The sequence below is a fragment of the Aotus nancymaae genome, unplaced genomic scaffold (assembly GCF_030222135.1).
Source record: "Aotus nancymaae isolate 86718 unplaced genomic scaffold, 86718_ANA_hifiasm-v0.15.2.pri h1tg000030l, whole genome shotgun sequence".
Classification (NCBI taxonomy): Eukaryota; Metazoa; Chordata; class Mammalia; order Primates; family Aotidae; genus Aotus; species Aotus nancymaae.
In genome coordinates this window covers 25,266,664-25,280,514 of record NW_026988443.1, presented here as the reverse complement: position 1 = coordinate 25,280,514, position 13,851 = coordinate 25,266,664, and positions in this window count along the sequence as shown.

Below are 13,851 nucleotides of genomic sequence, written 5' to 3'. Positions count from 1 at the left end.
AACTTCCCACTTAAAAATATGCTGGCTTACCAAGATTCATCAATTTAAATGAGCTCAGCGTTTCAACCAAAATATGAAAGCTTGAAAACTGTAGAAAATTTTATGAAATATTATAAATAAAATTGAAAAAACGTTTTCTAAAAAATACTAGTGATGCTTTATGAGAAATGTGCTAAGAAACTTATTACAGTATGTGAATATGAACCAAGAATGATTTATTCTGTGCATGTCATTTTTAAATATCTACATAGTAATATGTGAAAAGAAAAAGTTGTTCTTAGTTTGTTGCAATATGCACTGATATGTACTATTTTATTTTTCAGGAGGAATATTTTTTAAATTAATTGTTAGTAGAACCATTTATAGAATGACTAATAGAGCAGAAAACTTGAAAAATATATACAGATTTTATTTTTTTATAATGTGAGGAAAGACACATAAAGTTTACTATTTTAAGCACGTTTAGGTATACAATTCAGGAGCACGAACCATGTTGGCTTGGTTGTGCAGCCATCATCACCACCCACGCACAAAACTTCTCCATCTTGCAAAACTGAAACTCTGTACCCATTAAACAAGAACTCTTCATTCTCCCTCTCCTCAGTCCTTGGCGACCGCCATCATGCTTTCTATGAATATGACTACTATAGGTATCTCAAAAAAGTGAAATCATACAGTTACAATAAAACAACTTTTAATAAATAAATGTCAAACATAGCTCTCTCTCACTTTCAAATATAACTTGGTTTGAAACACAAATTTATATGTGATCACTATACATTTGAGAACACCGCTATCACCGAACAATGACATCTTGCTATTCGCCAAAAAATATGGTTCCTGAAAAGGCGCCTTTCTCCAAAGTGTGATGTTTCCATTACATGCATGCATCCCCATAGACATTCCCTTTTGAGCCATCTCATCCCATGGCTTTGTACAGCGCCACCTTAACTAAGGCAGGTCTTAGTAGACAGGTCTTAGCAGGTTTCCCATCATCCCCTTCTCTGCAGGGTTTGGAATTAGCGTTGCCCATATGTGACAGTCTGTGCAAGATTTGGAAGGTAAAATGAAGCAGCAGCCATTCCTTTTTTTTTTTTTTTTTTAATGCTCTGAAGGTTGGTGCATCTGGTTGGGCAACAGACATGGTGACAGCTCATACATGTTGCTGGGGATCGCCTAACTCCCCCAGGGTAATATGCGCCAGACTCACAGCTCTTCCTGCTAGTTCTGCTCCTTAAGCTTCTCAGTCCTGGGCCGGATGCACACGCAGCTCCTTGAAACAGGATGCCAGCTTCTCTTTCAGATCACCATGGCGTTGAGGTCAGAAATGGTCAGAGACAGATGGGGATTCTAGTTTGTGCTCACAGATTCAGTGATCTCTGTGGGTTTCTAGTTCATCCTCACCCTGTACATTTTCAGCATTTCTTTCCAACTGCTGCCTCACCAATGGCTACTTTAGTTTCAACACTAGATGTAGGAGCAGCAGCCTGCATGGACTAATCTTCCAGGTCCCACAATCATGGAAGGTCTACCCTCTACAACAAATCTGTTATTCTAACCACTCATGATGGTTCTGCTTCTCTGTTCAAACCTTGAAACATCATCCTCATTCCTCAAATGCAGGTGGTTCCTGAGTTTGATTTTATAAGCCAGCTGCCAGATACAAATACTGAATTTCATAGCCACTTTGATGTTTATGAAATTGCTTTCAAATGATATCTGGCAAACAGAAAGAAAAGCGACTGAAGAAAATACTGAGAGGAAAATCAGAAAATGACCTGCTTTTCTCTTTTAGAAAAGAAACTTCATTCCTCAGTGGAGAGTACAGACCAAAGGGAAAGAGTCTCTGGCTCACTTGCAAGGATCACATCAGATGTCAATTCATTTTTCTCCATTCATTCACCCGATCTCACCTGTGCACACTTTATCGGAGACTCCATTCATTTAGGGACGCGTTCTGGCACAATGCGAAGACGGTCGGTCATCTTTAGCAGGCACCGGCCCAAATGGGTATTTTTACAGGTCTCGAAGAATAATGCAAGTGAGAATTTGAAGAGATCACTGTTTCCGTCAACATATGCTTTATTCATTGTCGGTGCTGCCAGATTCCCAAAGCATAGAGGATATGGAGAAATGTGGGCAGGTGCATTGACTGGGTTTGCAGTCGGCTATGTTCAGATCTCTTTCTATGGTTTTCAGTGACTCCATTCTTTGTTTTTTTTTAAGACAGGGTCTCGCTCTGTCACTCAGGCTGGAGGGCAGTGAGTGTCACAATCACAGCTCACTGCAGCCTCAATCTCCTGGGCTCAAGGAATCCTCCCACTTCAGCCTCCCAAGTAGCTGGGATTACAGGCACATGCTACAGCACTGTTATTTTTATTTTTATTTTTTTTGAGACGGAGTTTCGCTCTTGTTACCCAGGCTGGAGTGCAATGGCGCAATCTTGGCTCACCGCAACCTCCGCCTCCTGGGTTCAGGCAATTCTCCTGCCTCAGCCTCCTGAGTAGCTGGGATTACAGGCATGTGCCACCATGTCCAGCTAATTTTTTGTATTTTTAGTAGAGATGGGGTTTCACCATGTTGACCAGGATGGTCTCGATCTCTTGACCTCGTGGATCCACCCGCCTTGGCCTCCCAAAGTGCTGGGATTACAGGCGTGAGCCACCGCACTCAGCCTGTGACTCCATTCTTGGTAACAAATATGTATGACAAACCCAAAACAGAACAAGGAAAAACAAAGTTAACCTGGTCCCCAAGCTGTTTCTTGTTTGTGATCATCCCTTGTGGGATGAAGACAGCATCACCATCGCAATTCTCAGTTGCTCTGAAGTCATCTAAGGTAATGCCTGGATATTTTACCAGCATAAAGAATAATATAAACACTATGTATAAAGAATAACAATTAAAAATCTTTCCCCAGAAAATGAATTCCATACAAAAGCTGTGCTATTCAAGGCTTCAAAGCAAGTGTCTGTGAAGGCCCCATCTACCTGGCCCATTTTAGTCATTTCAATTTACTTCGGGGAAAAAAGAAAAAAAAAAAAATCCCACAAAGCTGACATTATATAGTAAAGTTTCAGGGGTACGGGAGCTATTTAATCATTTTGTGTGTTAGCCTGGCTTTTCTGCAGTCTCTTTTTCCTGTGGTTTTGTTCTTTTGCTGCTCATTAGCACCTCCCCCAGAGAGTGGGCAGGAGAAGGGAAAAAGAGATAAAACTCAAATCAGACAATTTTATCAGTCAGGCTGTCAACAAGTTGACTATATTGAGAACCCAGGGGGTGTGGAGGTACTTTTTAGCAGCTCTGATAAAAGGTTTGGTGGGGGAGGAGGTCAAGACTAATGGCAACGTTGAGATTTGGGGAGATTATCAAGGGATTTTATTGATTTGTACCCTCCACATCACCATTACTGCAGATCATCAAAAGCGGGGCAAAAAATAATTAAGCAACTATGGAACTTTCTTAAAGAAGACACTCTTTTAAATCAGTCGCTTTTATCCCTGTAAGTTTGGGGACCTGTTGGGCAGTTCAAATAGAAAACAATTAAGTTAATTTCCTTTGCTTTGTCTAGATTCTGCAAATTGCACTGTAAGGAAAAAGAAAACCTTTGCAGCAGGCTCTCTAGCTCCCATAAACCTTGTGCTTTCAGCCTGACTTCAGCTTCAAGAGGGGCAGGACCCATGAAGAGGACACATCTAAGCAAAGCAAGAAGCAAGATCGCCGCTTCAACTCAAACGAGCTGAAGCCTGACAATGAAGGATCGACTTTGCCGCAGACGTAGCAAAATTAACAACATGCGCTGTGCGCATTAACGTGGGTTCCATTCAACCTGACTGTCTGCAGAGATACGAAACTCTTCATTAAGTCGTGAGGCTACTCAACACACGTTTGCTAGTTTTAAGGCTGAATGAGGAAGGAATGATCGGGTCTGCCCTTTCTTTCTCAAGCACTAGGATATTCTTTTATGCTAGAATTCCAAGGTATAAGAAAAGGGGACGTTTCATGGTGGAAGAGTACCAGACACAACGCAGAGCTCTAGTGAAGGTTGCTCAAAGATGCCATAGTTCTGTTGGTTCTGGTGCTCAGGGGAATTCGCAGGGCTCCAGTCACTGGCCAGTTTGCACGCAAATTCATTCCCATCCCCTTCTCTACAGGCTATTTTCCAGGCCCCCACGGCAACTGGATTCCTGCTGAGGTGGCACCAATTGGAGATTACAAGATGCAAAGAAGGGAGAAATCAGGGTATTTCTCCTCCTTCCTCTCAATGTACCTCAAGAAGCTTCCTTTCCTCTGTAACTGCTTCTCCTCTGTGACTCCAACTCCCACCAGACCACATTGTGGGTCTAATTCATAACCCCAAGGCATCAGCCATGCCATCTTTTTCCTCTGTCCCTTGGACAAGGAGTGGCCGTGGCTTCCTGCTGTTGCTAATATTTGCCTGGCCTCACTATTCTCCCTTTTGCTCAGCCTCTGCAATGCCTGGACAACTAAATCTCTGCATTGCACTCGCTCCCTTCTAAACACCAAAACAGCTTCTGCTTTCCTGGCTAGCCTCTGATAGACACACAGGACTTGTGTATTTTATTGATGATTTTCTCTTTTTTGAGACAGTTTTAGTCTGTCACCCAGGCTGGAGTGCAATGGCATGATTTCAGCTCACCGCAACCTCCGCCTCCTGGGTTCAAGCGATTCTCCTGCCTCAGCCTCCACAGTAGCTGGGATTACAGGTGCGCACCACCATGCCTGGCTAATTTTTGTATTTTTAGTAGAGACAGGGTTTCACCATGTTGGTCAGGCTGGTCTCGAACTCCTGACCTCATGATCTACCTGCCTCGGACTCCCAAAGTGCTGGGATTACAGGCGTAAGCCACTGCGCCTGGCCTGATAGATTATTTTCTATCCTGACAGTTGGCTCAGTGGTTGGAATCCACAATTCCATGATCTCATCTTATGTTAGAACAGGGTTTCTTGATTGCTGCATGATTGGCATTTTGAGTTGGTTATTCTTCGTTGTGGGGACTGTTCCATGCATTGTGAGTTATTTAGCAGCATCCCTGACCTCTCCTGGGTAGATGCCAATAGCATCTCCCAACCCTGCAGTTATAACAATCAAAAAGTCCCCAAATGTTGTAAAATGTCCCCTGGCAGGGAAAAGTCTCCCGAGTTGTGAACCGATGCTGTAGGAGATGAGGAGGCTGGCGCTCCATGAACACTCCTTGGTTGTTTCTGCTTCCATGCCTGGTTAGTGAGTCAGTGCCAGGGAAGGAAGGGACTGTGATCAGTGGGGTGCAGGGTGGACTCTTCTCTCTGTTGACTCCCAGGGACTCCCAAAAGGGTGGGAGAAAGGGTGACACAGTTACTGCAGTTATCCTGAAGGCCAAAGAATCAGTTTCTCTTCTCACTGGGTACATGGCTGGTCTAGGCTATGAGAAGGCCCAGGGAGGGGCTGTCACTCACCATTTCTCCTCCTTAGAGACATTTAGAAAACGTGGAGGCTGAAGGCCGGTCGCGACAGCTCATGCCTATAATCCCAGCACTTTGGGAGCCTGAGGCGGGCGGATCATGAGGTCAGGAGTTCGAGACCAGCCTGGCCAATATGGTAAAACCCCATCTCTACTAAAAATACAAAATTAGGCAGGCGTGGTGGCACATGCTTGTCATCCCAGCTACTGGGAGGCTGAGTCAGGAGAATCACTTGAACCCAGGAGGCGGAAGTTGCAGTGAGCTGAGAACATGCTACTGCATTCCAATCTGGGCAGCAAGAGTGAAACTCTGTCTCAATTAAAAAAAACAAAAAACAAAAAAACATGGAGACTGGAGCCCCAAGGCATGAGGAAAACAGTGCCCCTCTCTACACCCCATGACCTCTTTCAGATCCACCTCCACTCTGTATTTTTAAGTGCAAACCAGCCAACTGTGTGCACTCGGTGACCATCAGCATTTCCTCCTCCCAGTCCCTCTCGGGGACATCATCATCTGATTGTCATTTCATTCAGGAAGGGCACAAAGTTACTGCTGGCACCATCAGCACAGCATGCCAGCCCGGTTCCTTGCAGCCTGGAGGTAGCATTGTAATTTAATTAAATGTCAACCCCCAGGTATTATATTTCAAATGCAAATAACTTTGGTAATGTAATACTGTGGCTGAGACTTTAAACTCAAGGAAATCAAGAAAATCAAGTTATCGTAGCTCCTAGAATTAACATTCCTCTACACACTCCTCGGGCACTGGGCTTGCTTTGTGTCATTAACTACCATCAAAAACACACCAAAAAGTGACTGAGCGTATACAAGGCAGGCTGGGGAAGGCCGGTTCCCTAAAGCTTGAGATCTTCTCTGTTAAAATGAATATCCTTTAAATTTCACTCTGATCCTTAAGTGGGGACTGTTGGTCAGGGCAAGGAATGGCAGGCAGGTGAGTTTTCTTCTAGCCCAGGTCCATCATGGGCTAATTGTTCCACATCTCTCTTTGGCTCTTTGCTTCCCAAATCATAAGAAAAAGGAAAAAAAAAGTCACTCATTTCCTTCAGCAAGACATCATCTGTAATAGCAGGGTACTTGGTTTACCATGCTTTGAATGCCTTCCAAAAATACAAATGCAAAATACTTTGAAAGTTACTTCATCTTAAAGACTAAAAAATATAATGCTGTTGCTCTTCTCTTGGGGTTCAGGTCCTGATATGATACTTGATGTAAAAAGACCTGCCAAGCCCCAGATGCTCAGTGCATGGTAAATGCGTGAAGAAAGCAGTACCCCTGCCTTCCATCAGGGGCTTCTCATTATAGAATGCAAGAGCGCTGAAAAGTCAAATAATTGGGAAGAAAGAACCTTCTACTTGAGGAACACCCTGAGGTTACCTCCTCATATACTCAACTGATTATGAGATGGCCAAAGTATCTACGTGAATAGACTTCGCACATTTGTTTTTTGTTTTTTTTTGTTGCCTAGGCTGGAGTGCAGTGGCATGATCTGGGCTCACTACCACCTCCATCTCCTGGCTTCAAGCAATTCTCCCGCCTCAGCCTCCCAAGTAGCTGGGATTACAGGCACTCGCCACCATGTCCAGCTAATTTTTGTATTTTTAGTAGAGGCAGAGTTTCACCATGTTGTTCAGGCTGGTCTCAAACTCCTAACGTTGTGATCCGCCCGCCTCGGCCTCCCAAAGTGCTGGGATTACAGGCGTGAGGCACCGTGCCCGGCCCTTTGCACATTTTTTAAGTGAGCAGTTCAAAGAGGTTTCCATTGTACTGGTTACCTGAATCAGCCAAAATGGGCCACCTTTTATAATAAAGTGGGTTATCTAGAAAGCAGCCACATACAGAAATACAAGCTTTAAAAAACACATCTACTTCACAAGTCAAAGTGGGATAAAAATGAACAGCAGTGCCAATCAGGGAAATGCTAAGACTTGAAGTCTCTTGAGTCTCTGAATCCTCAAGTTCCTGGTCTCCCTGAAGCCACTCCTCCATGCTCCAAAAGCAGGTCTACGGTTTCTCTCACAAACACAGTCTCCATAATTTCCTCCCTCTCATGCTGTAAGTGTGCTTAAGACATGGGTGGAAGAGGTGGAAGAAACTGTCCAGGTGGGTTTTTTTTGTATCTCAGCTGCCCAAGCAGCTCTGGGCAGCCAGGAAGCTTTGAAACAGCCGTGGACTCTCCAGTTAGCCCCGCAGAAGCTTGACCCCTGAGCCTCATCAAGTACGAGACAAAATACCATCATTTCCAGACTGTTCACATTTATTTACTTATCGCCACTTCTTTTATATCCTTTTTTAATCTTAAGAAAGATTCACAGCTGCTTCACAATTACACAAATAACATAAATTGGAAATTAGGAGGGAGAAGAAAGACAGACAAGCAAAAGGGGTGTAAAATGGCTCCAGAAGTGGTTGAATGCAAAATGGAACGTAGTCTTACATGTTTGTCTGAAGGGACCGCTGATTTTATTCTAAGTCTGTCTAGCAACAAAGCCAAAAAGAGAAACCATAATCATTTACAAACTCCCCAGTGTTCACGCAATAAAAACAAACCAGAAATCCAGCTACTGCTGCTACTGACATTAAGCAGAAATTTCTTCTGCAGATCCACATTTCAAGGGTGCGCGTCATCGATACAAGGGTCATCAACTCGTAACCACTTCAGATTTCCAAAGCATATACCTACAATGGCATTTCCTCATTCAAATCTTTGAAGACGAAAGCTATTTATACCTTTTCTAAGACCATCTTCACACTGAAATTACAGGCATTTTTAAACATGTCTCTGAACACAAATGTCTATTACTTTCCATCATACCTTTGCCTAGTTCACCCATTTTAAACACCTACAAAAATAGTCTTAATGGAATATCTCTAAAAGGATAGAGAACCTCTAAGTTACTTACAAAATGATGTTTGAAGAGGGTGTGGGAGCATTAATAGATTGGGTATGCTTCCATGGTTTCCATTAGATTCTCGTAAGTGTCGATCATCCAAAATGGCCAAGACCTCTTCCACCACCAGCAGCATTTAGAAGATAACTGGATGGGTGCCGGTCTTCTATTAATATTAGTCCAGGGCAAATATGCCATATTGCATCATTTCGATCCTTTAGTGATGCATGAAAATCACAAAGACTTCTTGGCGGGGTGAGGGTAGATGTGGTCAACCTGCTTTGTATCTATTTAGAACGTGACTTTCAGGGAATATATGTATATAGCAGCGCCCTGTCAAAATTTGGGTTTAAGCATACAGAGTAAGTAACCACTGCAAAAAGATTGTGGTCACCATTATTTGGGAAGAGTCAGAGCCAGGAATCAGCTCATGGCTGGTCTCAGCAGCCAGTGTGAGACTGCAGCTTCTTGGCTAGGGTATACAGCTTTTCATGAGAATTCATGATCTACTGTGACCAACCAAAACTCCAAATGCACTTTCAGTAAGGAAACTGGCAGGTTGATTTCCAATTACAAATGGAAAAAGGTGTCATTATTTATGTCATCATCAATTCTTTTTTAAACTACAGTAATGTATCATAGGAAATGAGAGTCCTTTATAATTTCATCCTTCCGAGGTAACCGCAGGTGATTCCCCGCAGTTATTCATACAGACTTGTTTCCATACATAAAGTGGGCGTGTGTCATTTTCATTTACCGAATTTTTATACAAATGGGATCATATTCTACATATTTGAACTACAACTTGCTTTTTTTTCTACTTAATGATATAATTCAGGTCGGTTTTTATAAACAGATAGGTTTGCTACTCTCGCTTGCAAATGCGGCCAACTGTGTACCAGCCAAGCAATCTGCTTCACTCTTTGATCATTTCATAGCATTCCACAGTAGAGACAGACATTCCACAGCTGATTGCATCAAATTCCCACCTTGGGGTGTGTGTACACATCTGTGTTTGTCATTCCAAAGTACCATAGACAATACTTATACATACATTTGAAACCTTAGAGAAGAATTTCTGTTTGAGTACTAAAGACGACTCACTGGTCGAAGGATATGAGCATTTTCATGTAATAGCTATTTCCAGATTTTCCTAAAAGTCAAAAGGCTCTAACAATATATGCAACCAAATAAGAATTTAAGAGAACGCCTATTTCTCTGTCCTGTAGACAACACTGACGATTATCTACACTTTAAATATATGGAAGTCTGACAGCTAAAAATTTATATCTAATTTCTTATTAGAAAATGCACACATACACATGTCCCATATTACAAGAAAAAGGTACCATATTTGTGATCAGAATGACTATAAACCCTTGTTAATCCCATGGAATATTACACTTACCATTGGTATTCCACACTGCCACCTGGAAAGAAATGATGGACAGAGCCCTGAGAAGCTTATGGAAGCACAGCAAACAGCGGCAGACACAACTCTAGGGGGCGCCATGCATCTAGACCAGAATCTGTGTGACTGTGGATACAGGATCATTAAGGACCCAGAACGACATCCTCTTTACATAATAGTTTTCATGCTCAAAATTAAAACTCCTCTTTTGATTCCACAAACCAACCCCCACCACAGACCCAACAAATCAGGCCACATTGCATGTGATGTCAACTCAGCAAAAAGTTGGGCAAATTAATCCTTGTAAGACACTATTCATTAGTATCTAAAAGATCTTTGTCCCATTTGTTCACCCAAAGGGCATAACATTAAAATGGCATGATCTCTCGTGACGTACAAAAGTAGTTATTAATTTACACTCATTATCTAAAGATGTTTGCCAGTAGCCTTTGGATATGTCTCTGGTGTGCACAGATGGTGCTTGACAGAGACAATCCAGGGACTTGTCAATGACCACAGGTGACACCATTTAATCGGAACAACTCATCTAGAGATGGAGTTTACTAGGGGCTTCAGACGCAATTATTCACCCGGCCAAACTGACAGGCTTGAAGTGGAGCTTTCAATTATCTATTTCAGTAAAGATTTTCTCCTCCCTCGCCCTGTTATTTCTGAAATTCTCTCCTCCAGGCCACACCACATGCAAGGTCTAGACAGGTATAATAGCGTGATGTCTTGCATAAGAGTGACTACTAACCTAGGAACAGACGTTGATTTATTTTCCTCATCCTAATTTATTATGCATATCTTGTTGGCATCTTTGCTGCCCCTGCTTTTTGGAGCCTCTGCTGGAGCTCTGCATAGTCTGGATGACTTCCTCGTCCCATTACCACCTTGATTCACAAAGCAAAACCCATTTGATCCAAAACCAGTCGATATTTCTGACAGCTTTTGCATTCTGAATATTACTATTTCTCTCTCTTTAAAAATTTCCTTATGTTATTTCATCTTCATGACAGAGTATTTGATACTGACCCATGAAATAGTGCCTCAGGAACCCAATTTTTCAAGAACTGCCCCCAACGAGATTGGATTAAATCTTGCAATTAGCCCACAATTTGCATCTCGCAACAGGAAATTCATTGTTTCGACCACAACTTCAGTGGACTTGGTAGAATAAGCTATTGTTGAAGTAATTCCTGTAAAAGGTCATATATTTAAACCCTTCAATTTTTTTTGACAACCTCTCAGAAATGAGTGATACAGTTGCTCAGTGTCCAAAAAAGCAATAATGTCCACACCACTTTCCTTTATAGGCAGGGTGGAATATTATTACCCCATTCATCACAGACTATTCTGGTTATGAAACACGTTTCTTGATATTTGAGAGACCTTTTTCCTTCACTGTCTTGAAAAAGCTGAAGGTCTCTTGTGCTGGGTGTCAGCCTAGTAGTTTGCTCGTAATATGTTAAAACTTCTTCAGTGTCTCCTGAACAATGGTGACATTTAGCAATTTCCACTCAATTCCATCTCCTTAAGAGCAGAGGACAAGGAGGCTAGTTTAAGATTTCCTTTTCTTTTCAATCAAGAGTCACTCTATGGTCCTGCAAGAAGCAGGGGACAGACATCTGGGTCAGACAAAAAGGCCCTCATGGGTTAAGAGTTAAAGTATATATGCACAGAAATAATAGAAGATAATAGGGAGAGGTGAAGCCTGGTGAAGTAGACTATGAAAATCTCCCTTGAAGGCATCAAAATTCAGCTTTACAAACTAGTGCTGTACAAACCAAATGCGTATATAGCCAGATTCAGCCTTCCACCTGCCATTTTGAGACAATGGATTAAGCGACTCTGAAAAGCTTTGTTTTTACAATGACCAAGCCCTACGGATGTTACAGTTTTCAAAGCATGATCTGGTTTCCAGTCTAAATTTCTGTCTTCCTGCCAACTCTGACCCGTCGGTGTTGGTGTAACTCAAGTTGTTGATATCCTTTGATTATGTCTCTGGTGTCCTGACAATTCAGTCTTGGCCTAAGAGTGTGGCAGCTGGAATCGTCTTGTCTTCCTCTTAGGTTACCCAGATCCAAAACAAAAATTTAGTGGAGATGTGTTTATGGCCATGTTCCTTATTTTCATTTACCCTTCTGGCACAGGCCTCTCATACTTTCTGAATGAATGTTGCTTGTGGAAATCAGGAGTCTACCCCTGCCAACCTACTTGATTTCAAATTCCCTCTATTTCGTTTTTTATTTTTTATTTTTTTCAGTACAGGCAGGAGAAAGAAAGGGAGGTAAGGAAATGGGAGGGGGATGGGTGGGAAGAGAGACAGGGAGAGCCCAAATCAAGCATATCATTTGATTATTGCGTCAATCCCGCCGCTGTTGCTCCACAGTCTAATAAACTTTAGTGGCCTGGAGTCACTCAGCTGAGCACTATGTTACTCTTACCATTATCTAGGGGAGGATTTGTCAGATTCATAAATTGTTCTATCACTGAACAGGGAAAAGCAAGCAGAAGGAAAAAGAAACTTCAGGGTTCCTTTGTCTCTTATTTACGATTTTTATTATAAATCTCCTTCCTCTATATGGAACAAAAGAAGTCTTGATAGCACTTAGTTTTAAACCATTCCCAGGTATGAAATAGAAATACAGCACCTTGGTAGTCTCTTGACAGAATACTAAATACAGAGTCACCTTCTGGGGCCAACAGATTAGAAATGTCCCTCCAGGGAGCCCGGGGGGCTTATTTTCAACCCCCTGGGACTTCTGTCCTGTGCCGAGTGGGAGTTCAGAGATGACACTATTTCCTGTGTGGAGGGCCAGTTTTCTTAAAATATCAAAACAATGGAGCTGACAGCCATTTAAATAATGGCATGATTCTGTTTGGGCTTCCCCAACATCAAGATGAAATTAACCAAACTATCAGCTCTCTGAATCATTCCTTAGGTAAGATAGCAAATGCCCTGAAATTATCATTTATATGAAAACAAAACAGACCAAAATCTCCCATACATTTAATGAACCAGAGTCTAAACTTTCCTACTGTAAAGAAACTAGCCTTCTTTTTTTTTCGTATTGCCAAAGTACATACTTTTCAAAACAAGGACTGTGTTTTAGATCATGAACATTCAATGAATTCTAAAGTGGAACTTAAATTTTTTATCAACCTTTTTTAAAAATAACAAAAATTGTGGAACCAACGGAAAACAAATGGAGCACATTCGTTTCACAAATAAGTTTGTCCAGGGAAATCCACTCTGCTACCGGCAGCGTCCCACAGTAGAAGCAGCTCAGATATCTTACACGGGTAAGTGCAAGGGCTCACACTTTAATCCCAGCACTTTGGGAGGCTCACCTAAGAGAATCACTTGAGGCCAGGAGCTCAAGACCAGCCTGGGCAACACAGGGAGACCCTGCCTCTATTAAAAATTAGCCAGACATGATGGCTCATGCGTGTAGTCTCAACCACGTGGAAGGCTAAGTTGAGAGGATTGTTGAGCCTGGGAGCTCAAGGCTGTAGTGACCATGACTGTACCACTGCACTTCAGCCCAGGTGACAGAGTAAGACCCTATCTCAAAAAAGAAAAAAAAAATTAGATTCCCTAGATCTTCACTTAAAGAACTACCTACCCAGAAACATCTGCATCTGTCTCTGAGTGTGCAAGAAATAAATATCACTTGGTTAAGTAACTACAGTTTCCAAGATACGTTTGTTTCTGCAGCAGAACCTAGCATACCCTGAATAATGTACTAGGTGATCTAACCAGTGCCATGGATTTAACAACAACAACAACAGAAGATCTCTAAGTTGATTAGTCCCAAATATAGTTCCTGCGAGAAGCCCCACTCAGACAGATACAGGTATAGGAATAGATAATGTATGTGTATGTAGATACACACTTGCTGTATACATACAACTTGATTTCGCCATTTAGATGGCCAAACAGGCATCTCAAATTTAATGTTGCCAAAAAGAATTTCTTCAACCAAACACCCACACACACACGCCCCACAGTATTTTTCCAGTCTTACTAAATGATGCCAATACCACAACCAGTTGCTTAGGCTC